General features: G+C 38.1%; 1 protein-coding gene across 1 annotated transcript in view; it reads right to left on the bottom strand.

Moving 5' to 3' along the window:
- The window catches only part of SPAG16 (sperm associated antigen 16), a 1085475-nt gene that overhangs the window by 611316 nt on the left and 447962 nt on the right, over positions 1 to 26197 (bottom strand). The gene's annotated exons all lie outside the window — the stretch shown is intronic.

Raw genomic sequence — 26197 nt, 5'->3', positions numbered from 1 at the left:
TCCAAAGGTCTACAGAAAGCATTCAGGGAATAAAAGCTACCAAGAGTGAACCCAAGCAGGTTACTTAGCCTGGACCCTGGCAAGGGTGATGCAATTCTGCCCTCACCAAAGACATTTGAGAATCACTGCAACAGGCCCCACCAGAAGATCAGCAAGAACAGACAGCTGAGACAAAGTTGAATGATCAATAAGAACTGCAGAACTCCAGAGCTAGGGGAATGCAACACATAGACTCCAGGCCTTTTTCCCCATGATTCTTTAGTCTTTCAAAGTTAAATTATTTAAATTTTGATTTTTTTCTTATCTATTTTTTATTCTTCCTCTTTCCTATTTAACCTTTTTAAAATATTTTATCTTATCAATACCTTTTAAAAAAAATCTTTTTATAATTTTCATTGTTATAATCTATCCCTTCATTATATTTAACCTTAATTTTTATATACATATATGTTTTTCTTTCTTCAAAATTTTGGGATACAGTTTTTTCTAACAGATCAAAATATACCCTAAAACTAGCACTTTGAAGTGCTAGTTTTATTTTAGTCTCGAGTCTTTGTTCTAGTCTCCAGTCTGATCACATTCATTCTTCCTATTTTTTTTAACCAACTTTCTTTTTTTTTTTCAATGAAATTCTTACATTAGCAATTCCTTTTTTAGAATCTTTTTCATTTTCATCTTTACAGTCATATTTCATCCCTTCATGTTTACACTTATTTTTGTGTATATATATATATATATATATATATATATATATATACACACACACACACATATATATATATATGAGTTTATTTCTTTGAAATTTTGGGAGGCAGTTTCTTCTAACAGACAAAAATACAACCAAAATCAAATGTGTGGCTCTCTTCTATTCACCGGACTATTTCCCCCTTTCTTTCCCCCCACAGTTTTGGGTCTCTTCCAATTTGGTTAGTGTATATTTTCCTCAAGTCATTGCGGCCCATTTATTATCTTGTTATCTCATTTATCTGTTCTTATCTGGATAAAATGACAAGGCAGGGGCGCCTGTGTGGCTCAGTGGGTTAAAGCCTCTGCCTTCGGCTCGGGTCATGATCTCAGGGTCCTGGGATCGAGCCCCGCATCGGGCCTGCTTCCCTTCCCCTCTCTCTGCCTGCCTCTCTGCCTACTTGTGATCTCTGTCTGTTAAATAAATAAGTAAAATCTTTAAAAAAAAAATGACAAGGCAGAAAAACTCAGGTCAAAAAAAAAGAAGAAGAAGAAGAAGAAGCAGTACTGACAGCTAGAGGTGTAATCAATATGGACATTAGTAAGATGTCAGAACTAGAGTTCAGAATGATGATTATCAAGGTGCTACCTGGGCTTGAAAAAAGCATAGATGATACTAGAGAATCCCTTTCTGGAGAAATAAAAGAACTAAAATCTAACCACGTTGAAATAAAAAAAGCTATAACTGAGGTCCAATAAAAAACAGAGCCTCCTAATGCTAGGATAAATAAGGCAGAAGAGAAAGTTAGTGACATAGAAGACCAAAGGATGGAGAATAAAGAAGCTCAGTAAAAGAGAGATACACGACTACTGGACCATGAGGGATAATTCAAGAGAAGGTGATACTATAGAAACAATATTAGAATAATTGGAATCACAAAAGAAGAAGAAAGAGAGAGAGGGGCAGAAGGTATAGTGACACAAGTTATAGCAGAAAATTTCCCCAATTTGGTGAAAGGAACAGGCATCAAAATTCAGGAGGCACAGAGAACCCCACCCAAAATCAACAGGAAAAGGTTAACACACTGTCATCTAATAGTACAACTTAGAAGTCTCAGTGACAAAGAGAAAATCCTGAAAACAGGTGAGGACAACAATTCTGTACCTACAATGGTAGAAATATTAGATTGGCAGCAGACCTATTCACAGAGACCTGTCAGGCCAGAAAGGACTGGCATGATATATCCAGAGCACTAAATAACAAAAATATGCAGCCAAGAATACTAGATCCATCTAGGCTGTCACTGAAAATATAAGAAGAAATAAAAGTTTTCAGGACAAACAAAAACTAAAAGCATTTGCAAGCACCAAACCAGCCCTATAGGAAATATTAAAAGAAGTCTTCTAAGCAAAGTGAGAACCTAAAAGTAATAGACCAGAAAGGAACAGAGACAATATATAGTAACAGAAAACTTTCAGGCAATACAATGGCACTAAATTCATATCTCTCAATAGTTACCCTGAATGTAAATGGGCTAAATGCCCCAATCAAAAGACACCAGGTATCAGAATGGATAAAAAAAAAAAAAAAGACCCATCAATATGCTGTCCACAAGAAACTCATTTTAGACCCAAAGATACCACCAGATTTAAAGTGAGGGGGTGGAAAACAATTTACCATGCTCATGGACATCAAAAGAAAGCTGGTGTGACAATCCTTATATCAGATCAATTAGATTTAGCCAAAGATTATAATAAGGAATGAGGAAGGACATTGTATCTTAATTAAACGGTCTTTCCAACAAGAAGATCTAAGAATGTTAAATATCTATGTCCCTAATATCAGAGCAACCAATTATATAAACCAATTAATAACAAAGTCAAAGAAACACATGGACAATAATACAATAATAGTAGGGGACTTTAACACCCCCTTACTGAAATGGACAGATCATGCAAGCAAAAGATCAACAAGGGAATAAAGGCCTTAAATGACATACTGGACCAGTTGGACATCACAGATATATTCAGAACATTCCATCCCAAAGCAACAGAATACACATTCTTCTCTAGTGCACATGGAACATTCTCCAGAATAGATCACATCCTGTGTCACAAAGCAGGTCTCAACCAATACCAAAACATTGGGATCATTGCCTGAATATTTTCAGACCACAATGCTCTGAAACTACAACTCAACCAAAAGAAGAAAGTTGGAAAGAATTCAAATACGTGGAGGCTAAAGGGCATCCTACTAAAGAATAAAAGGGTCAACCAGGAAATTAAAGAAGAATTTAAAAAATACATGGAAACAAATGAAATGAAAAGACAAATGTTCAAAATTTGGGACAAGGAAAGGTGGTCTTGAGAGGAAATTATATATCTATATAAGGCTTTCTCAAGGAACGAGTATACAACCTAACCCTACCTACAACGATAGGAGCAGGAAAAAGAGCAGCAAAGAAAACCTAAACCCAGCAGGATAAGAGAAATAATAAAGATCTGAGCAGAAATCAATGAAATAGAAACCAAAAAAATAGTAGAACAAATCAACAAAACTAGGAGCTGATTCTCTGAAAGAATTAATAAGATTCATAAAACAACTGGCCAGAGTTTTCAAAGAGAAAAGAGAAAGAACCCAAATAATTAAAATCATGAATGATAGAGGAGCGATCACAACCAACATCATAGAAATACAAACAACTATAAGAAAGTAGTATGAGCAACTGTATGCCAGCAAATTTGACAACATGGAAGAAATGGATGCATTCTACAGACATATAAACTACCAAACTGAACCAGGAAGAAATGGAAAACCTGAACAGACATGAAAGCAGTAAGGACACAGAAGCAGTAATAAAAAAAATCCCCCAACAAACAAGATCCCAGGGCCAGACAGCTTCCCAGGGGAATTCTACCAAACATTTAAAGAAGAATTAATAATACCTATTCTCCTGAAACTATTCCAAAAAGTAGAAATGGAAGGATAACTTCCAAACTCATTTTATGAGGCCAGCATTACCTTGATCCCAAAACCAAAGACCCCATCAAAAAGGAGAACCAGACCAGTATCTTTGATGAATAAATGCAAAAATTCTCACAAAAATACTAGCAAATAGGATCCAACAGTATATTAAAAGGATTATTCACCATGACCAAGTGTGATTTATTCCGGGGCTGCAAGGTTGGTTCAACATCTGCAAATCAATCAATGTGATACAATACATTAATAAAAGAAAGAACAAGAATCATATGATACTCTCAATAGATGCTTAAAAAGCATTTGACAAAGTACAGCATGCTTTCCTGATCAAAATGCTTCACAGTATAGGGATAGAGGGTACATACCTCATTATCATTAAAGCCATCTATGAAAACCCACAGCAAGTATCATTCCTAATGGGGAAAAACTGAGAGCTTTTTCCCTAAGGTCAGGAACACTGCAGGGATGTCCACTATCACTACTGCTATTTAACATAATATTAGAGGTCCTAGTCTCAGCAATCACACAACAAAAGAAACAAAAGTCATCCGGATTGGCAAAGAAGATGTCAAACTCTTACTCTTTGCAGATGATGTGATACTTTATGTGGAAAACCCAAAAGACTCCACTCCAAAACTGCTAGAACTCATACAGGAACTCATACAGGAATTCAGCAAAGTGTCAGGATATAAAATCAATGCACAGGAATCAGATGTATTTCTATAAACCAACAGCAAGACAGGAGAAAGAGAAATTAAAGTGCTGATTCCATTTACAATTGCTCCCCAAACGACAAGATACCTAGGAATAATCCAAACCAAAGAGGCAAAGAATCTGTACTCAGGAAACTATAAAGTACTCATGAAAGGAATTGAAAAAGACACAATGAAATGGAAAAATGTTCCATGCTCATGGATTAGAAGAACAAATATTGTGAAAATGTCTATGCTAATGAACAGACATTTCTGCAAAGAAGACATCCAGATGGCCAACAGACACATGAAAAAATGTTCCACATCACTTGGCATCAGGGAAGTACAAATCAAAACCACAATGAGATACCACCTCACACCAGTCATAATGGCTAAAAGTAACAGCTCAGGAAATGACAGATGCTGGTGAGGATGTGGAGAAAGGAGAACCTTCCCAGACTGGTGGTGGGAATGCAAGCTGGTGCAGCCACTCTGGAAAACAGCATGGAGGTTCCTCAAAAAGTTGAAAACAGAGCTACCGTGTGACCCAGCAACTGCACTACTGGCTACTTATCCTAAAGATACAAATGTAGTGATACGAAGGGACACATGCATCCGAATATGTATAGCAGCATTGTGCACAATAGCCAAACTATGGAAAGGACCTAGATGTCCATCAACAGATGAATGGATAAAGAAGAAGTGGTATATATATACAATGCAATACTAGGCAGCCATCAAAAGAAATGAAATCTTGCCATTTGTGATGACGTGGATGGAACTAGAGGGTATTATGCTTAGTGAAATAAGTCAATCAGAGAAAGACAACTATCATATGATCTCCCTGATATGAGGAAATGGAGATGCAATGGGGGGGTTGGGGAGTAGGAAAAGAATAAATGAAACAAGATGGGATCAGGAGGGAGACAAACCATAAGAGACTCTTAATCTCACAAAACAAACTGAGGGTTGCTGGGGGGAGAGGGGTCGGGAGAGGGGGGTAGGGTTATGGACATTGGGGAGGGTATGTGCTATGGTGAGTGCTGTGAAGTGTGTAAACCTGACAATTCACAGACCTGTACCCCTAGGGCTAAAAATACATTATATGTTTATAAAAATTTTTAAAAATTTTTAAAAAGTCTATGCTACCTAAAGCAATCTACACATTTAATGCAATCCCTATCAAAATACCACCATTTTTTTCTTTTTTTTTTTTCCCTTTTTATTTATTTATTTTTTCAGCGTAACAGTATTCATTCTTTTTGCACAACACCCAGTGCTCCATGCAAAACGTGCCCTCCCCATCACCCACCACCTGTTCCCCCAACCTCCCACCCCTGACCCTTCAAAACCCTCAGGTTGTTTTTCAGAGTCCATAGTCTCTTATGGTTCGCCTCCCCTCCCCAATGTCCATAGCCCGCTCCCCCTCTCCCAATCCCACCTCCCCCCAGCAACCCCCAGTTTGTTTTGTGAGATTAAGAGTCATTTATGGTTTGTCTCCCTCCCAATCCCATCTTGTTTCATTTATTCTTCTCCTATCCCCCTACCCCCCCATGTTGCTTCTCCATGTCCTCATATCAGGGAGATCATATGATAGTTGTCTTTCTCCGATTGACTTATTTCACTAAGCATGATACGCTCTAGTTCCATCCACGTCGTTGCAAATGGCAAGATTTCATTTCTTTTGATGGCTGCATAGTATTCCATTGTGTATATATACCACATCTTCTTGATCCATTCATCTGTTGATGGACATCTAGGTTCTTTCCATAGTCTGGCTATTGTAGACATTGCTGCTATAAACATTCGGGTACACGTGCCCCTTCGGATCACTATGTTTGTATCTTTAGGGTAAATACCCAGTAGTGCAATTGCTGGGTCATAGGGTAGTTCTATTTTCAACATTTTGAGGAACCTCCATGCTGTTTTCCAGAGTGGTTGGACCAGCTTGCATTCCCACCAACAGTGGAGGAGGGTTCCCCTTTCTCCACATCCTCTCCAGCATCTGTCATTTCCTGACTTGTTAATTTTAGCCATTCTGACTGGTGTGAGGTGATATCTCATTGTGGTTTTGATTTGTATTTCCCTGATGCCGAGTGACGTGGAGCACTTTTTCATGTGTCTGTTGGCCATCTGGATGTCTTCTTTGCAGAAATGTCTGTTCATGTCCTCTGCCCATTTCTTGATTGGATTGTTTGTTCTTTGGGTGTTGAGTTTGCTAAGTTCCTTATAGATTTTGGATACTAGCCCTTTATCTGATATGTCGTTTGCAAATATCTTCTCCCATTCTGTCAGCTGTCTTTTGGTTTTGTTAACTGTTTCCTTTGCTGTGCAAAAGCTTTTGATCTTGATGAAATCCCAATAGTTCATTTTCGCCCTTGCTTCCCTTGCCTTTGCCGTTGTTCCTAGGAAGATGTTGCTGCGGCTGAGGTCGAAGAGGTTGCTGCCTGCGTTCTCCTCAAGGATTTTGATGGATTCCTTTCTCACATTGAGGTCCTTCATCCATTTGGAGTCTATTTTCGTGTGTGGTGTAAGGAAGTGGTCCAATTTCATTTTTCTGCATGTGGCTGTCCAATTTTCCCAGCACCATTTATTGAAGAGGCTGTCTTTTTTCCATTGGACATTCTTTCCTGCTTTGTCGAAGATTAGTTGACCATAGAGTTGAGGGTCGATTTCTGGGCTCTCTATTCTGTTCCACTGGTCTATGTGTCTGTTTTTGTGCCAGTACCATGCTGTCTTGATGATGACAGCTTTGTAATAGAGCTTGAAGTCCGGAATTGTGATGCCACCAACTTTGACTTTGTTCTTCAATATTCCATTTTTTTCAAAGAAATATAGCAAATAATCCTAAAATTTATATGGAAACAGAAAAGACACAGAATAGTTGAAAAAGAAAACCAAAGTTGGTCACATCACAATTCCAGACTTCAAGCTCTATTACAAAGCTGTCATCATCAAGACAATATTGTACTGGCACAAAAGCAGACACACAGATCAATGGAAGAGAATAGAGAGCCCAGAAATGGACTCTCAACTCTATCGCCCACTAATCTTTTACAAAGGAGGAAAGAATGTCCAATGGAAAAAAGACAGTCTCTTCAACAAATGGTGTTGGGAAAATTGGACAGCCCCGTGCAGAAGAATGAAACTGGACCATTTCCTTACACCACACACAAAAATAGACTCAAAATGGATGAAAGACCTCAATGTGAGACAGGAATCCATCAAAATCCTTGAGGAGAACACAGGCAGCAACCTCTGACCTCAGCACAACTTCTTCCTAGAAACATTGCCTAAAGAAAGGGAAGCAAGGGCAAAAATGAACAATGGGACTTCATGAAGATCAAAAGCTTTTGCACAGCAAAGGAAACAGTCAACAAAACCAAAAGACAACTGACAGAATGGGAGAAGATATTCACAGGTGACATATCAGATAAAGGGTTAGTATACAAACTCTATAAAGAACTCATCAAACTCAATACCCAAAGAAAAAATAATGCAATTGAGGAATAAGCAGAAGACATGAATAGAAATTTCTGCAAAGAAGACATCCAGATGGCCAACAGACACATGAAAAATTGTTCAACATCACTGGGCATCAGGGAAATACAAATCAAAACCACAATGAGAGGGTGCCTGGGTGGCTCAGTGGGTTATAAGCCTCTGCCTTCCGCTCAGGTCATGATCCCAGGGTCCTGGGATCGAGCCCCACATCGGGCTCTCTGCTCTGCAGGGAGCCTGCTTCCTCCTCTCTCTCTCTGCCTGCCTCTCTGCCTAGTTGTGATTTCTCTCTGTCAAATAAATAAAAATAAAAATAAATAATTAAAAAAAAACAACCACAATGAGATACCACCTCACACCAGTCACAAGGGCTAAAATAGACAAGTCAGAAAAGGACAGATGTTGGCAAGGACGATGCAGAGAAAGGGGTATCCTCCTACACTGTTGGTGGGAAGGCAAGCTGGTGCAACCACTCTGGAAAATAGTATGGAAATTCCCTGAAGAGTTGAAAATAGAGCTACACTATGACTCAGCAATCACAGTCCTGGGTATTTACCAAAATGAAACAAATGTAGTGATCCAAAGGGGCACGTGAACCTGCATGATTATGTCATGTCCACAACAACTGAACTATTGAAAGAACCTAGATACCCATCAACAGATGAATGGATAAAGAAGAAGTCGTATATATATATATATATATAGAATACTATGCAGCCATCAAAAAATGAAATCGTGCCATTTGCCATGACATGGATGGAACTAGAGGATATTATGCTAAGCAAAATAAGTTAATCTGAGAAAGTCAATTATCATATGATCTCTCTGATATGAGGAATTTGAGAGGCTGGGTGGGTGGTTGTGGGGAAAAGGGAGGGAAAAAAATGAAACATGATGGGACTGGGGAGGGAGACAAACCATAAGAGACTCTTAATCTTGGGAAACAAACTGAGGGTTGCTGGGGGAGTCAGGGGAAGCATAGGCATAGGGTGACTGTGTGATGGACACTGGGGAAGGTATGTGCTATGGTGAGTGCTGTGAATTGTGTAAGACTGATGATTCACAGAGCTGTACCCTGAAGCAAATAATACATTATATGTTGATAATATTTTATGTTAATAATACAGTATATGTTAATAAAATTTCAAATAAATACAAATAAAATAACGGCAATCAAAACTACCCCAAGCTCATAAAGGCTTAATTTTTTAACATTTAATGCTATGTCCATGCCATTGAAAACTTATTGCTAATTTAACTGCCATTGGAAACCATTTCAAATCACTTCTAAGAAAAAATATCGTTGATAATTAAACCATCAGGGATTTCTCAGTGCAAAGTTATATGATACTTTCATCTAAAATAGTATTTCTAAATTAGCTGAGTAGAGAATAGATTAGAGCAAAACACTCATACACCTGCTATATAATGAGTTAAAGTGAGATAACAAAGGTCAGAACAGGGGAGAGAAATTATGTAAGACATCTGGATGTGTAACTTCAGCTGATGAGAAGTATTCAGAAGTTGGACCATGACAAAATTGTGAAATGAGTAAAGGTTACCTCTTCCTAGGCTACCTTTATTCTTCTACCTCTATCTATACACACACACACACACACACACACACACACACACACACACACACACGAACGCATACACTCACACTCCTAGTTATGCATATGTTGCTTATGATCAGGTGTTTTTTCACCCATAATACAAAACAGAATTATATGAATAGACATATTAAATAAATAGAGAATATCGATATTTTGAATAAATTAATAAAAACACAAGTGCAGAAGACGTGTAAATTGACAAAAATTTTTGAAGTAACCCAACAAACCTTCATGGAAAATATGGTATTAAAATTAAACCAAAAAAATTTACCCTTGATTATAATTGTCTGAGTTGTATAAAGCTGATGAGAACAGTGCTTTAGGAAAAAATGTTCAGGAAATGGTAAATGATCCACTGGGCTCAAACCAAGATGTAGAGGGGTGCCTGGCTTGCTCAATCAGTAGAGCATAGGACTCTTTATCTCAGGGTCCTGAGGTCAGGCCCTACATTGAGCACAGAAAACAAAACAAACCCAATATTGATATATTGAGAGCTGAGAGTTAGGGGGTGGGAGTTAAAAAAATATAGAAGTGAACACTAGAACTCAAAAGTTAGTGTGGGGAATTATTGCTGGAAGTCCTGCACACCAAAAGAAAACAGTGCATCTTATTTTATAGGCAGTAATGAGTTACCAATGATGCTTAAAAATTAAAATACTGAAATCCAGGATTTATGGGTAATTTTGGCTATAAGAGGAGTTTTGTGTTGGGAAAGGATAAGGGAGTGGATGTGGTCATAGGATTAAAAGGTGATTACAATAGTAATCACCAAGTTAAATGATACTGGGAGGCAATAACAAGTGGAAAGAAAGGGTAAAACAAATGAGAGGGGCAGTGCTAAAGGTCATTTGGGGGGACAGATTTTAATATGAATGCTTAAGAAAAATCTAGACAAAGAGTAAAAATCATATCAAGATTTTGATGCAAAATGGACTGAGTGAAAAAAATGTCATTATCAAAAATTGGAAACACAAAGGCTTCACATGTTATTTTTAACCTCCAGGAAAAATAGGTTAGTATATTTGGGTTAAAAATGAATAGGTAGGAGGGGGAGTCAAGATGGCGGGGAAGTAGGAGGAGGCACCTTTTCAACCTGTACCCTAAAGTGAGCTGATTACCTACCAAAGAACTCCGACCACCCATGAAATCAGCCTGAGATCAGAATTATACACGTCTGGATCTCTACAGGAGCAGAAGACGCCAGTGGCAGGTAAAACAGACTGGGAACGTCCGACTGATATCGGAAGATAAACAAAAGGGGGAGGGAGCCACCAGAGGTGACCAATTGGAAAGTAACACCCCAACATGAGAGTGCTCTGCGTCTGGGGACCAGCATTAACTTGGAGTCTGGTTGAAAGCACTCAAAAAACAAACAGCAAAGGATCGCGGGGGGGGGGGGGGGGGGGTAATAGTGGGAACCTGGGCAGTTAGGGTCAGGGACCTAAGTCCCCAGACCCAGGACAGCCTCCCCTGGCGCGGAGCCAGAGAGAGTGCGGCGGAGAAATCAGGTCTCCGTCCCTGAGCGGCCAGTGCACCTGAACGCCAGCGCGCCCGAGAATGAGTGGGGTCTGGCTCCCGTGAGGGGCTGGGAGCCTGGCCAGATGGCAATCCTGAAACGCGCGCGTCCCACACCCTCCCTTGGGATAGGTGCTCATAGGCGCTAGCCTGGAGCTCTGGCAGCAGGAAAAACCAGACACTCCCAGCCCGGGACAGCGGGAAAATCTCAGTGTGCGATCTCTGCTCCGAACCTCTCTGGCGGTCTGGAGCTGCCTAGACAGCCACTGCTGCCCTGGTTTTGGGTACAATGAGGAGCTCCTGCATCCCCAGGGACAGTGACTCAGAACCAACTCTGCCAGCAGCTTTTGCAAAACAGTCTGAGGCTTCTCTCTGAGAGGGAGGTCGGGGTGCTGTTTGCTCTCCTCTAAACCAAAAACCATCAAAAGCTGTCAAGGCGAGAGAAAGCAGATGAAAGAACATAAAAACCCCCAGAGAACAAAAGGCTGAAAAAAACAGTTTCCTGAAAAAAAAAAAGAGCTCACCCCCTTGAGGGGAGCGGGAGGACCTAACTCAGGGAACATCATTGTCTGAAAACCCACGTGGCAGGCCCCTCCCCCAGAAAACCAACCAGGAAGGAAGAAAAAAAAAAAAAAAAAGACTACAAGAGAAAAATCACCACTACTTCATAAATACAACTTTTATTTTTAACTCTTTACCAATATTCTGGTTCTTTTTTTTTTTTATACATACAGATAATTTTTTAACCTATTTACCATCACACCGAGATGTCCAGTACATCAAATTCGTTAATAACCTTCTAACCTGAACTTTTTGATACATACACCCGTGTTTTTCTTTTGTTTTTCTATTTTTTTAATTCTTTTTTAATTTTAACTTAGTTTAGTCTAGTTTATTCTTTTTTAATTTTTATTTTCTACTATACATATAGAGTTAAACTTCAAGGTAATTCCCTTTCCCCAATCAATGCTACCCCTATAGGCAAACCAGTTTCTAATCCCCCTGTAACTTAGGAAAGTTGAGTCCCTTAATAAAAACATCAAGATACCTTCAGGAAGAATCAAAATAACCTTCCTCACCCACACTGAGAATCTATAACCATTCTCCCAATTTTTCCTTCTGTCAGTGTTTCTGTGAATTTGTGTTTGTCCTGATAATATATAAACCTTATACTTGGGGTTCTTTCTGATGAGGTTCTTCCCTTTTTTTTTTTTGCTTATATATACATATTTTTTTCTCTTGTCATATACTTTTATCACTCTTTTTGTCTGTCTGTTTTTGTTTGTATACTCCATAAATCTTACCTTGTGGCCCATTTGGGCTGAGCCTTCTCTTTTATCTTCCCTTTTTTTCCTATCTCTCTCTCTCTTTTTTTTTCCTTTTTTCTTTCCCCCCTTTTTTTTTCTTTCTTCTTCTCTATTTCTTTTTCTTCTCGTTTTTCTCTCATTTGGGTGGGGAATCCTGATTGCACAGAAGCGTTCCAGGGTGCACATTGACTGCACCACAATCGATAAGTCCAGCTGCATCTGTTTAGTCATCTCTTACCAAAATGACTAGGAGGAGGAATACCCAACAGAAGAAAAATACAGAGGATGAGCCTTCTGCAACAGAGCTAATGGCTATCGACATAGACAATATGTCAGAAAAGGAATTCAGACTAACAATTATCCAGGCAATAGCTAGGTTGGAGAAAGCCATGGATGACCAAACAGAATTGATTAGGGCAGAACTGAAAGCCACCAGGGATGATGTTCACAATGTTAGGGCAGAACTGAAAGCCACCAGGGATGATGTCCAAAATGCTCTCAATGAGTTCCAAACCAATCTAAATTCTCTAAAAGCTAGGGTAACTGAGACAGAAGATAGAATTAGTGATCTGGAGGACAAACAGACAGAGAGAAAGGATCAGGAGGAAGCCTGGAACAAACAGCTCAGAAGCCACGAAAACAGAATCAGGGAAATAAATGATGCCATGAAACGTTCCAACATCAGAATTATTGGAATCCCTGAAGGGGAAGAAAAAGAAAGAAGTCTAGAAGATATAGTGGAAGAAGTTGTCTATGAAAATTTTCCCAATCTCACGAATGGAAACAACGTTCATGTACTAGAGGCAGAAAGATTTCCTCCCAAGATTTTAGATTCTCGAAAGTCCTCACGGCACCTTATCGTTAGAATGGGGAATTTTGTTTCAAGAGAGACCCTCTTAAAAGCAGCTAGGACAAAGAAGCTTCTTACATACAGAGGAAAGCCCATTAGAATAACGTCAGACCTTTCCACAGAGACCTGGCAAGCCAGGAAGGGCTGGCAAAATATATTCAGAGTACTAAATGAGAAGAACATGCAACCAAGGATACTCTATCCAGCAAGACTGACATTTAAAATGGATGGAGAGATAAAGAGTTTCCAAGACCGGCAAGGCTTAAAAGACTATGCAATCACCAAGCCGACACTGCAGGAAATATTAAGGGGGGTCCTATAAGAGAGGAAAAATCCTAAGAATATCATTGAACAGAAATACAGAAACAATCTATAGACAGAAAGACTTCAAAGGTAACACGATGTCAATAAAAACCTATCTCTCAATAATCACTCTCAATGTGAATGGCCTAAATGTGCCCATAAAACGACACAGGACCCATCCATATGTTGTCTACAAGAGACCCATTTTGAACCTAAGGATACACCCAGACTGAAAGTGAAGGGATGGAGAAGCATCTTTCATGCCAATGGGCCTCAAAAGAAGGCCGGAGTAGCGATTCTCATATCAGATAAATTAGATTTTAAACTAAAGACTGTAGTCAGAGATACAGAAGGACACTACATAATTCTTAAAGGGACTATCCGCCAAGACGATCTAACAATTGTGAATATCTATGCCCCCAATATGGGAGCACCCAATTACATAAGAAAACTATTAATCAAGATAAAGAGTCATATTGATACGAATACAATAATAGTAGGAGATCTTAATACGCCTCTCTCAGAAATAGACAGATCATCGAAGCAGAAAATTAATAAAGAAATAAGAGCATTGAATGAAACATTGGACCAGATGGACCTCATAGACATATACAGAACATTCCACCCTAAAACAACAGAATATTCATTCTTCTCAAGTGCACATGGAACCTTCTCCAGAATAGACCACATACTGGGTCACAAAGCAGGACTCAACCGATACCAAAAGACTGACATTATTCCCTGCATATTCTCCGATCACAATGCTTTGAAACTGGAGCTCAATCACAAGGAAAAGTTCAGAAGGAACTCAAACACCTGGAAGCTAAAGACCACCTTGCTTAAGAATGCTTGGATCAACCAGGAGATCAAAGACGAACTTAAACAATTCATGGAAACCAATGAGAATGAAGACACCTCGGTCCAAAACCTATGGGATACAGCAAAGGCGGTTCTAAGGGGGAAATACATAGCCATCCAAGCCTCCCTCAAAAAATTTGAAAAATCCAGAATACACCAGCTCTCTCTACACCTTAAAGAACGGGAGAATCAACAACAAATCAAACCAACTCCACATGCAAGAAGGGAAATAATCAAGATTAGAGCAGAGATCAATGAGGTAGAAACGAGAGATACAGTAGAACGTATCAATGAAACTAGAAGCTGGTTTTTTGAAAGAATCAATAAGATCGATAAACCACTGGCCACACTAATCCAAAAGAAAAGAGAGAAAGCCCAAATTAATAAAATTATGAATGAAAAGGGAGAGATCACAACGAACACCAAGGAAATAGAAACAATCATCAGAAATTATTACCAACAGTTATATGCCAATAAGCTAAGCAACCTAGATGAAATGGATGCATTCCTGGAAAGCTACAAACTCCCAAAATTGAACCAGGAAGAAATTGACAACCTGAATAGACTGATATCCAGCGAGGAGATTGAAGCAGTGATCAAAAACCTCCCAAAAAACAAGAGCCCAGGACCTGACGGATTCCCTGGGGAATTCTACCAAACTTTCAAAGAAGAAATAACACCAATTCTCCTGAAGCTGTTCCAAAAAATTGAAGCAGAAGGAAAACTTCCAGACTCTTTTTATGAAGCCAGCATTACCCTGATCCCCAAACCAGGCAAAGACCCTACCAAAAAGGAGAATTTCAGACCAATATCACTGATGAATATGGATGCAAAGATTCTCAACAAGATCCTAGCAAACAGGATCCAGCAGCACATTAAAAAGATTATCCACCATGACCAGGTGGGATTCATCCCTGGGTTTCAAGGTTGGTTCAACATTCGCAAATCAATCAGTGTGATAGAACACATCAATAAGAGAAGAGAGAAGAACCACATAGTCCTCTCAATTGATGCAGAAAAAGCATTTGACAAAATCCAGCATCCGTTCCTGATGAAAACGCTTCAAAGTATAGGGATAGAGGGAACATTCCTGAACTTCATAAAATCTATCTATGAAAGACCCACAGCAAATATCATCTTCAATGGGAAAAAGCTTGCAGCCTTCCCGTTGAGATCAGGAACACGACAAGGATGCCAACTCTCATCACTCTTGTTCAACATAGTATTAGAAGTTCTAGCAACGGCAATCAGACAACAAAGAGAAATAAAAGGTATCCAAATTGGCAAGGAAGAAGTCAAACTCTCTCTCTTCACAGATGACATGATTCTTTATATGGAAAACCCCAAAGACTCCACCCCCAAACTACTAGAACTCATACAGCAATTCAGTAACGTGGCAGGATACAAAGTCAATGTACAGAAATCAGTGGCTTTCTTATACACCAACAATGAAAATACAGAAAGGGAAATTAGAGAATCGATTCCATTTACTATAGCACCAAGAACCATAAGATACCTGGGCATAAACCTAACCAAAGAAGTAAAGGACCTATACTCGAGGAACTTCAGAACACTCATGAAAGAAATTGAAGAAGACACAAAAAGATGGAAGACTGTTCCATGCTCTTGGATTGGAAGAATAAACATTGTTAAAATGTCTATACTGCCTAGAGCAATCTATACTTTTAATGCCATTCTGATCAAAATTCCACCGATATTTTTCAAAGAGCTGGGGCAAATAATCCTAAAATTTGTATGGAGCCAGAAGAGACCCCGAATTGCTAAGGAAATGTTGAAAAACAAAAACAAAACTGGCGGCATCACGTTACCCGATTTCAAGCTTTACTACAAAGCTGTGATCACCAAGACAGTGTGGTACTGGCATAAAAACAGATACATAGACCAGTGGAACAGAGTGGAGAGCCCAGATATGGACCCTCAACTCTATGGTCAAATAATCTTCGACAAAACAGGAAAAAATATTCAATGGAAAAAAGACAGTCTCTTCAATAAATGGTGCTGGGAAAACTGGACAGCGATATGTAGAATGAAACTCGACCATTCTCTTACACCGTACACAAAGATAAACTCAAAATCGATAAAAGACCTCAACATGAGACAGGAATCTATCAGAATCCTAGAGGAGAACATAGGCAGTAACCTCTTCGATATCAGCCACAGCAACTTCTTTCAAGATATGTCTCCAAAGGCCAAGGAAACAAAAGCAAAAATGAACTTTTGGGACTTCATCAAGATCAAAATCTTCTGCACAGCAAAGGAAACAGTCAACAAAACAAAGAGGCAACCCACGGAATGGGAGAAGATATTTGCAAATGACAGTACAGACAAAAGGTTGATATCCAGGATCTATAAAGAACTTCTCAAACTCAACACACACAAAACAGATAATCATATCAAAAAATGGGCAGAAGATATGAACAGACACTTCTCCAACGAAGACATACAAATGGCTATCAGACACATGAAAAAATGTTCATCATCACTAGCCATCAGGGAGATTCAAATTAAAACAACATTGAGATACCACCTAACACCAGTTAGAATGGCCAAAATTAGCAAGACAGGAAACAACGTGTGTTGGAGAGGATGTGGAGAAAGGGGAACCCTCTTACACTGTTGGTGGGAATGCAAGTTAGTGCAGCCACTTTGGAGAACAGTGTGGAGATTCCTGAAGAAATTAAAAATAGAGCTTCCCTATGACCCTGCAATTGCACTGCTGGGTATTTACCCCAAAGATACAGATGTAGTGAAAAGAAGGGCCATTTGTACCCCAATGTTTATTGCAGCAATGGCTACGGTCGCCAAACTGTGGAAAGAACCAAGATGCCCTTCAACGGATGAATGGATAAGGAAGATGTGGTCCATATACACAATGGAGTATTATGCCTCCATCAGAAAGGACGAATACCCAACTTTTGTAGCAACATGGACGGGACTGGAAGAAATTATGCTGAGCGAAATAAGTCAAGCAGAGAGAGTCAAGTATCATATGGTCTCACTTATTTGTGGAGCATAACAAATAACATGGAGGACATGGGGAGATGGAGAGGAGAGGGAGTTGAGGGAAACTGGAAGGGAGATGAACCATGAGAGACTATGGACTCTGAAAAACAACCAGAGGGTTATGAAGGGGGGGCAGGGGGGTGGGGGGGGGTGGGAGGTTGAGGAACCAGGTGGTGGGTAATAGGGAGGGCACATACTGCATGGAGCACTGGGTGTGATGCCAAAACAATGAACACTGTTATGCTGTAAATAAACAAATAAAAATTTAAAAAAAAAAGAAAAATGAATAGGTAGATACAATAATTTCAATTTTAGTTGGGAAATGACTCTATGTGGAACAGCAAGAGTCATAGAATCCATGGATAAAGTATGGTGGAAACATGAGAAAAGCAAGGAGAATCTTTGAAACAACAGGAATCATTATGTCATAGGAATAAATATGGCTACTACTGAGCAGAACTGTCAATGTTGAAACCAGTTTACTGAAATGGTGCTCTTTTTTAAATTGCTAGTGAACCAAAAGATTAGACTGATGAGCAAATTTAAGTTCTGCAAACAGCATCTCTAACACAATATCAACCAATAATCTCTTGTGTATTTATGAAGAGAGATGGCAAACATAGTGTCAGACACACCGTAACAAAGAGGCGATGATGATTCTCAGAATTGAGGTTTTACTTATTAAACAACATAGCTACTGATTAATCACTCTATTGTTGAGTGTTATTATGGGAAATTCTCAGTGAGAAACCATATAAATCATCCAAGTCAAATTTATTAAGATGCTTGCTAAAATACCAAGATTCACACTAAAATGTCAAGAACTGAGTGCATCTTATTCAATGATTAACCCAAATGAAATACTATAGCCTAAAGAAAGGATGGTTTTATTTCCAACTACAAAGTAATCAAATGAGTGAGCAGACTTATTGAACAATTTTTAAATCTATTTTAGATTCCGCTATATGCATTTTAAGTGCTCTACTACAATCATAGTGATTAAAATGGCCCTTCCAAAGTATTAGCATTCAATTTCTTATCTTTAAGTATACCAATATTTTTCTTTCTGTGACAGAGAAAATAGAAAAAATATTCAGACTTCTGTTTTTCATCAATGTTTATAAAACAGACATGATACTAAAGGAGGAGAGAGAAGAAATCAGATTACCTAGATATATAAAAGGATAGATTTTACCTATGGAAATTGAGAAATGATTTGAGAGCTGTTCTCTTGGTATTAATAGCAATTCATCTACAAAGTCAATAGTATTTATACCTGGCATGGTGATCAAGAATTTTATGTTACTTGTAAAAGAAAGGCAACTTTTATAAACATTCTTTAGGAAGCTGACAGAAAATGATTACATACATGCTAACCCAGACCAAAGTGAAAATCCAGTTAAGCAGCAAAAGTTTGATGACCTATGTGGCTGATATATGTGAACTGTCAAACTTCAAATTAAATAAAAATGATAAATTTTAATCTCTAATTCAATTTAAAAAAATTAATGTAAAGTTTGACAGTTAACATCATGCAGGACAGAATCATGCTACATGCTAGAAGTGGGTGAGAGAGATGAAAGTTTTATTTCTTACATTATACACCTCTGTAGTACTTGAATTTTATACAAGATGTGTGTACCTTTCTAATAATAAATATATGATAAACCAACACATGTATTGAGCACTTGCTGCATGCCAAGCACTGGGCTTGACCTTGTATAAATAGGATTAGTGGGTACAAACCTTCACACTCAACAAGTCCAAGACTGATTAGATATAATTATGAAGTATAATCACAAAAAACTACAACATATATGGAAACTAAGGATGGTGTTATACACAGAATTATATGGAACCACAGAAGTATAAAAATTCGTTCTGAAAGATTAAAGAGTTGTTCAAAATTTACAGGCCTAAGCTTCCAATGAGAAGGAAGTGTAAGACATTTTAGCATATTTGCTTCTCTTCCCATAGTGTTAGGTTAGAACCTCTTTGAGAGAAAGGACCACAAAATTTTACCATGGAACTCCTTTTCTTAGTACTCTATCCTTTAAGGCAAAGCCACCCCAGTGCTGAATGAGAAAATAATAGTCTTCTTTAGAAAATCACAAGCATGAAAAAATTTAATTCTTACTTTGAGAGTATCTAATGACTGGAAAAAAAAAAGTTTGGTGTGGTAAGAATTTCGCTAAACTTAGAATGCTAACATCAATGTGCCACTGCCAGCTTTCCAGTACTTATTTTTTATCACTGAATCTCCCCCAAGCTTCAGCGTCCTCATCTGTAAAATAGGTTAAAATCTACTCTACCTATTTTTTTAAAGTTGTTATGACACTTACAAAAGCTCTGTGTTACAGACAATATAGATATTCATAATTTCACTCTTCAAGTCCACTTACCTTCAGTATCTTTTTATTAATTAATGGTTTTGGGTTTTCTTTTGACAGCGATCATGGATCAGCAGAAGACAAAGTGTTCTATTATCTGTTTCATTTTTTATTATTTTTTAAAAGATTTATTTATTTATTTATTTTAGAGGAAGGGTGGAGCAGAGGAAGAGGGAGAGGGAGAGTCTCAAGCAAACTCCCTGGAGAATGCAGAGCCTGACATGGGACTCCATCTCACAACCCTGAGATCATGAAGTGAACCAAAATAATGAGTTGGACACTTAACCAACTGAGCCACCCAGGCACCCCTAAGTGTCCTTTTAAAGATAATGAAGAATTTCTTTTGAGTAGTCACACTGGGATTTTATAATTCTTCTTTGATGCATTCTGATCATGTACCATATGACATAGTATTAAATGCTTGGTTTCACCTTGAGATTTCCCTATCCTCCTGTAGGAACATAAAGGGCAGTCTCTCTTTTGAGTAAGGTCTCTCCATATTTCTACTTTGCCATCTCCAGAAAATTTTGTTCATTACTCAGACTTTTTTTACACTTTCAAAATAAAATCTCAGCACACACTAGATCATCTCACATAAATGAGATCACATTGAAGGTGATATAGGAGAAGTCCCTTTATGATCTCTCATTTTACTCTTCAATATTAATGTGTTTTTGTCAAGATAACTTGCTAGGACATTGCAAACAAAGAGAAATAAAAGAAAACAGGTTAACTCAAACTAAATTAAGAGAAGATTTAAAAAATCCTATTTTACTAGTTATGTAACATATTGGGAGGAAGAACACTAATGATCACGAGTTGTTTTCCTCCTTACATTTCTCTCTCTCTCTCTCTCTCTCCTCTTTCTCTTCCTCTTCCCTCCTTCCCACTCTGCTTTCTTTTCTTTCTTTTCTAAACAAACAAACAAACAAACAAACAAACAAAAAACCCTAAAGAGGAACTATTACAGCTGAGAGTACTAGGAAAATCAACTATAATCAACTAGGAAAATCAACTATCAGTAATAAAATAAATTTACAGATTTCAAAATGAGATAGTATTTCACTTTTGGCACATATTACATTAATGTAAATTGAGGTGCTATAATTTAGTAAGCAGGAAGCTTTCCATCAATTTGACAGTCTTATTAGCCTCTGAAGATGTAAAAACACAGAGGAGGTAGTATTGTTATAGAAAACATGCCTCTGTTAGCTCTTTTTTCTCTAGTCATACAACACACTATGGAATTACTTACTGAAAAGATTTTAGAGATTTTGTATTATAACCTTAATTTTTACTAATTTTTTTATTCTTTTATTTTGAACTTGATACTACAAAAGACAATCACAGGAGGAAAAAGCTCTTCAATAAACAAATTCAAGAATAGTTTTCCTTGTGACCAAACTACTAATGAAAAGTTAAACACATGACATGATATAAGAAGTTCTGAAAATTTTACCCAGCTCAAAGAATCCCTTCCCCAGTTACAGGGTTGATGACTGAAAGTCCAAAATTAAATATTCTTTTCTTAAATAAAAAATATTGCCAGTGACTGGTTAACAAGATGCCAGAGGAGTAGTAGACTGAAACAGCTTTAGGTCCCAGAACTTTAGCTAAATAGTTACCAAATCATTTCAAAGACCTACAAACTCAACAGGAGATAGAAGAGAAGAGGAGCAGCAGTTCTAGGAACAGAAAATTGACCACTTTGTGGAAGGTAGGATGTGTGGAGAAGTGACTCCAAGGTGATGGGAAAATACACTGCAGGGGGAGGGGCCGGCTCCTGGCAAGCAGTGGAGCAGCAGAGCACAAACTCAGAACTTTTAGAAGTCAGCTCCACTGAGGGACATCGCTCCAGAGGCTAAGCAGGGATGGAGCCCTCGTGGGACAGTGTGGTCTCAGGACCCACAGGGTCACAAAAATACCAGAATTGCCCAGTGTGGCAGATCTGCCAGGTATCGGAGTGGGAAAGCAGGCTACAGAGACAGAGCTGGAGCCTATGAGTGAGCTCTCAGCTCAGGGTAACCTTAAGCTGTGATCCGACACACAGTTGGACCACTGCTCTTTGAGCAGGGATCCCACAAGTTACAGACCCAGAGAGACCCCCTCCTTCCTCCTCTGGGAGGAACAGCAAAGGAGTACATGGCAAGAATCTGCTGGGTTTGGAGACTTAAAATGGGGCCATTCACCAGAGATAGAAATGTTCAGTCACAGGCCAGGTGAGCACAGAGTGGAGCCAGAGACCGGGGAAATGGGAGGGATTGACTGCTTTTCTCTAAGGACACACTGAGGAGAGGGGCCCTGAGCTCTCAGCTCCTCCAGGCCAGAGATTGGGAGGCTGCCATTTTCACTACCTTCTTCCAAAACTCTACGGAAAGCACTTAGGGAACAAAAGCTCCTGAGAGTGAACAGGAACAGATTACTTGGTCTGGTCACTGGCAAGAGTGGTACAATTCTGCCTCAGGCAAAGACATTTGAGAATCAATGCAACAGGCCCCTCCCCTAGAAGATCAGCAAGAATATCCAGCCAAGACCAATTTCTCCAATCAATGAGAATTTCGAACTCCAGAGTGAGGGGAAAGCAACATACAGAATCCATGGCCTTTTTCCCATGATTCTTCAGTCCTGCAAAGTGATTTTTTTTGTAATTTTATTTTTTTTCTTATTCTATTTTTTTAACTTTCCTCTTTTAACGTTTTTAAACTATTTTATCTTAGCAATACCTTTTTAAAAAATCTTTTTAAATTTTCATTGTTATAGTCATATTTTAATCTTTCGTTGTATTTAAACTTAGTTTTAATACATGTAGATATTTTTCCTTTAAAATTTTGGGATACAATTTCTTCTAGTAGATCAAATTTACTCTAAATCTAGCTCAAGGCTTTGCTCTATTCTCCAGTCTGACCACATTTTCTCCTCTTATTTTTCTTTTTTTGACCAACGTATCAATTCTTTTTTTAGAATTTTAAAAAATTTTTATCTATATACTCATACTCTACCCCTTCATCATGTTTACACTTATTTCCACCACTTCACCATGTTTACCCTTATTTTTGCATGTGTGTATATATAATATATGTGTATGTATATATATATGTGTGTGTGTGTGTGTGTTTCTTTCCCTAAAATGTTGGGAGGTAGTTTCTTCTAAGAGACCAGAATACACCCCAAATCAAATGGATTGCTCTGTTCTATTCACCAGTCTAACATATATATTTATTTTTATTTTTTATATATTTTTATTTATTTTTCTTTTTTCCCACTTTCTTCTCCCCCCAGTTTTGGGTCTTTTCGGATTTACTTAGCCTTTGCAACGCTTTTACTATTTTATTCTCTCATTCACATATTCATATCTGGATAAATAACAAGGTGGAAAAACTCACCACAAAAAAAAGAACAAGAGGAAGTACTGATAGCTATGGAACTAATCAATATGGACACCAGCAATATGTCAGAATTAGAGTTCAGAACGATGATTATCAAAGTGCTAGATGGGTACAAAAAAGACATGGATGATATTAGAGGATCCCTTTCTGGAGAAATAAAATCGCCTTCTGGAGAAATAAAAGAATTAAAATCTAACCAAGTTGAAAACTAAAAAGCTATTAATGAGGTCCAATAAAAAATGGAGGCTTTTACTGCTAGGATAAATGAAGCAGAGGAGAGAATTAGAAGACCAAATGACAGAGAATAAAGAAGCTGAGCAAAAGAAAGACAAACAACTACTGGACCATGAGGGAAGAATTCAAGAGATAAGTGATACCATAAGATGAAACAGTATTTGAATAATTGGGATCCCAGAAGAAGAAGAAAGAGAGAAGGGGCCAGAAGGTATATTGGAGGGAATTCTAGTAGAGAATTTCCCTAATATGGCAAAGGGAACAAGCATCAAAATCCAGGAGGCATAGAGAATCCCCCTCAACATCAATAAAATTAGGTCCAAACCCTATCATCTAATAATAAAATTTACAAGTCTTAGTGACAAAAAGAAAATCCTGAAAGCAGCTAAAATCTATACTGTACAATGGTAGAAATATTAGATAGGCAGCAGACCTATCCAGAGAGACCTGTCAGGCCAGAAAAGACTGGCATGATTTTTCCAGAGTGCTAAATGAGAAAAATATGCAGCCAAGAATATTATATCCAGCTAGACTGTCATTGAAAAGAGAAGGAGAGATAAAAAGCTTAAAGGACAAGCAAACTTAAAAGAATTTGCAAATATCAGACCAGCCCTACAGGAAATATTGAAAGGAGTTTCTAAGCAAAGAGAGAGCCTAAAAGTAATAGAATGGAATGGAATAAAGACAATATACAGAAACAGTCACCTTACAGGCAAGACAATGACACTAAATTCATATCTTTCAATAGTTCCCCTGAATGTAAATGGGCTAAATGCTTCAGTCAAAAGATACCAGGTATCAGAATGGATAAAAGAAACAAACCCATCAATATGCTGTCCACAAGAAACTCATTTTAGACCCAAAGACACCACCAGATTTAAAGTGAGGGGGTGGGAAACAATTTACCATGCTCATGGACATCAAAAGAAAGCTGGCAATACTTATATCAGATCAATTAGATTTTAAGCCAAAGACTATAATAAGAGATGAGGAAGGACACTGTATCATACTTAAAGGATCTGTCCAACAAGAAGACCTAACAATTTTAAATATCTATGCCCCAAACATGGGAGCAGTCAATAATATAAACCAATTAATAACAGAATCAAAGAAACACATTGACAATAAGACAATAATAGTAGGGGACTTTAATACCCCCTCACTGAAATGGACAGATCATCCAAGCAAAAGATCAACAAGGAAATAAAGGTTTTAAATGACACACTGGACCAGATGGATATCACAGATATTCAGAACATTCCATCCCAAAGCAACAGAATACACATTCTTCATTGGTGCACATGGAACATTCTCCAGAAGAGATCATATCCTGAGTCACAAATCAGGTCTCAACTGGTACCAAAAGATTGGGGTCATTCCCTGCATAGTTTCAGACCACAATGCACTGAAACTAGAACTCAATCACAAGAGGAAAGCTGGAAAGAACTCAAATACATGGAGGGTAAAGAGAATCCTACTAAGGAATGAATGGGTCAACCAGGAAATAAAAGAAGCATTAAAAAAAATTCAAGGAAACAAATGAAAATGAAAACGCAACTGCTTAAAATCTTTGGGACACAGCAAAGGTGGTCCTCAGAATAAAGTATATAGCAATACAAGCCTTTCTCAAGAAAGACAAAAGGTCTCGCCTACACAACCTAACCCTACACCTAAACGAGCTGGAGAAAGAGCAGCGAAGAAAGCCTACACCCAGCAGGAGAAGAGAAATAATACAGATAAGAGCAGAAATCAATGAAATAGAAACCAAAAGAACAGTAGAACAAATCAATGAACTAAGAACTGGTTCTTTGAAAGAATTAATAAAGTTTATAACCCCCTGGCCACCCTTATGAAAAAGCAAAAAGAAAGGACCCAAATTAATAAAATCATGAATGAAAGAGGAGAGATCACAACCAAGACTAAAGAAATACAAACAATTATAAGAACATATGATGAGCAACTATATGCCAGCACATTTGACAATCTGGAAGAAATGGATGCCTTCCTAGAGACACATAAACCACCAAATCTGAACCAGGAAGAAATAGAAAACCTGAACAGACCCATAAACCGGAAGGGGATTGAAGAAGTCTTCAAAATCTCCCAGTATTACCTTGATACCAAAACCAGACAAAGACCCCATCCAAAAGGAGAATTATAGACCAATATCTTTGATGAACACAGATGTAAAAATTTTCACCAAAATACTAGCCAATAGGATCCAAAAGTACATTAAAAGGATTATTCTCCACAAACAAGTGGGATTTATTTCTGGGCTGCAAGGTTGGTTCAACATCCACAAATCAATCAATGTGATGCAATACATTAATAAAAGAAAGAACAAGAACCATATGATACTCTCAATAGATGCTGAAAAAGTATTTGACAAAGTAAAGCATCCTTTCTTAATCAAATTCTTCCCAGTGTAGGGATAGAGGGTACATACCTCAATATCCTCAAAGCCATCTATGAAAAATCCACAGTGAATATCATTCGCTATGGGGAAAAAGTGACAGCTTTTCCCCTAAGGTCAGGAATGCTACAGAGATGTCCACTATCATGACTATTATTCAACATAGTACTAGAAGTCCTAGCTTCAGCAATCAATGAAAAGAAATAAAATGCATCTGAATAGGCAAAGAAGATGTCAAACTCTCACTCTTCACAGATGATATAGTACTTTATGTGGAAAACCAAAAAAACTCCACTCCAAAACTGCTAGAACTCATACAGGAACTCATACAGGAATTCAGTGAAGTGTCAGGATATAAAATCAATGCACAGGAATCAGATGCATTTCTATAAACCAACAGCAAGACAGGAGAAAGAGAATTAAGGAGTCAATTCCATTTAC

Source organism: Meles meles, chromosome 9 (genome assembly GCF_922984935.1).
Source record: "Meles meles chromosome 9, mMelMel3.1 paternal haplotype, whole genome shotgun sequence".
In the NCBI taxonomy this organism is placed as follows: domain Eukaryota; kingdom Metazoa; phylum Chordata; class Mammalia; order Carnivora; family Mustelidae; genus Meles; species Meles meles.
This window is presented reverse-complemented; position numbering and strand designations above follow the sequence as displayed.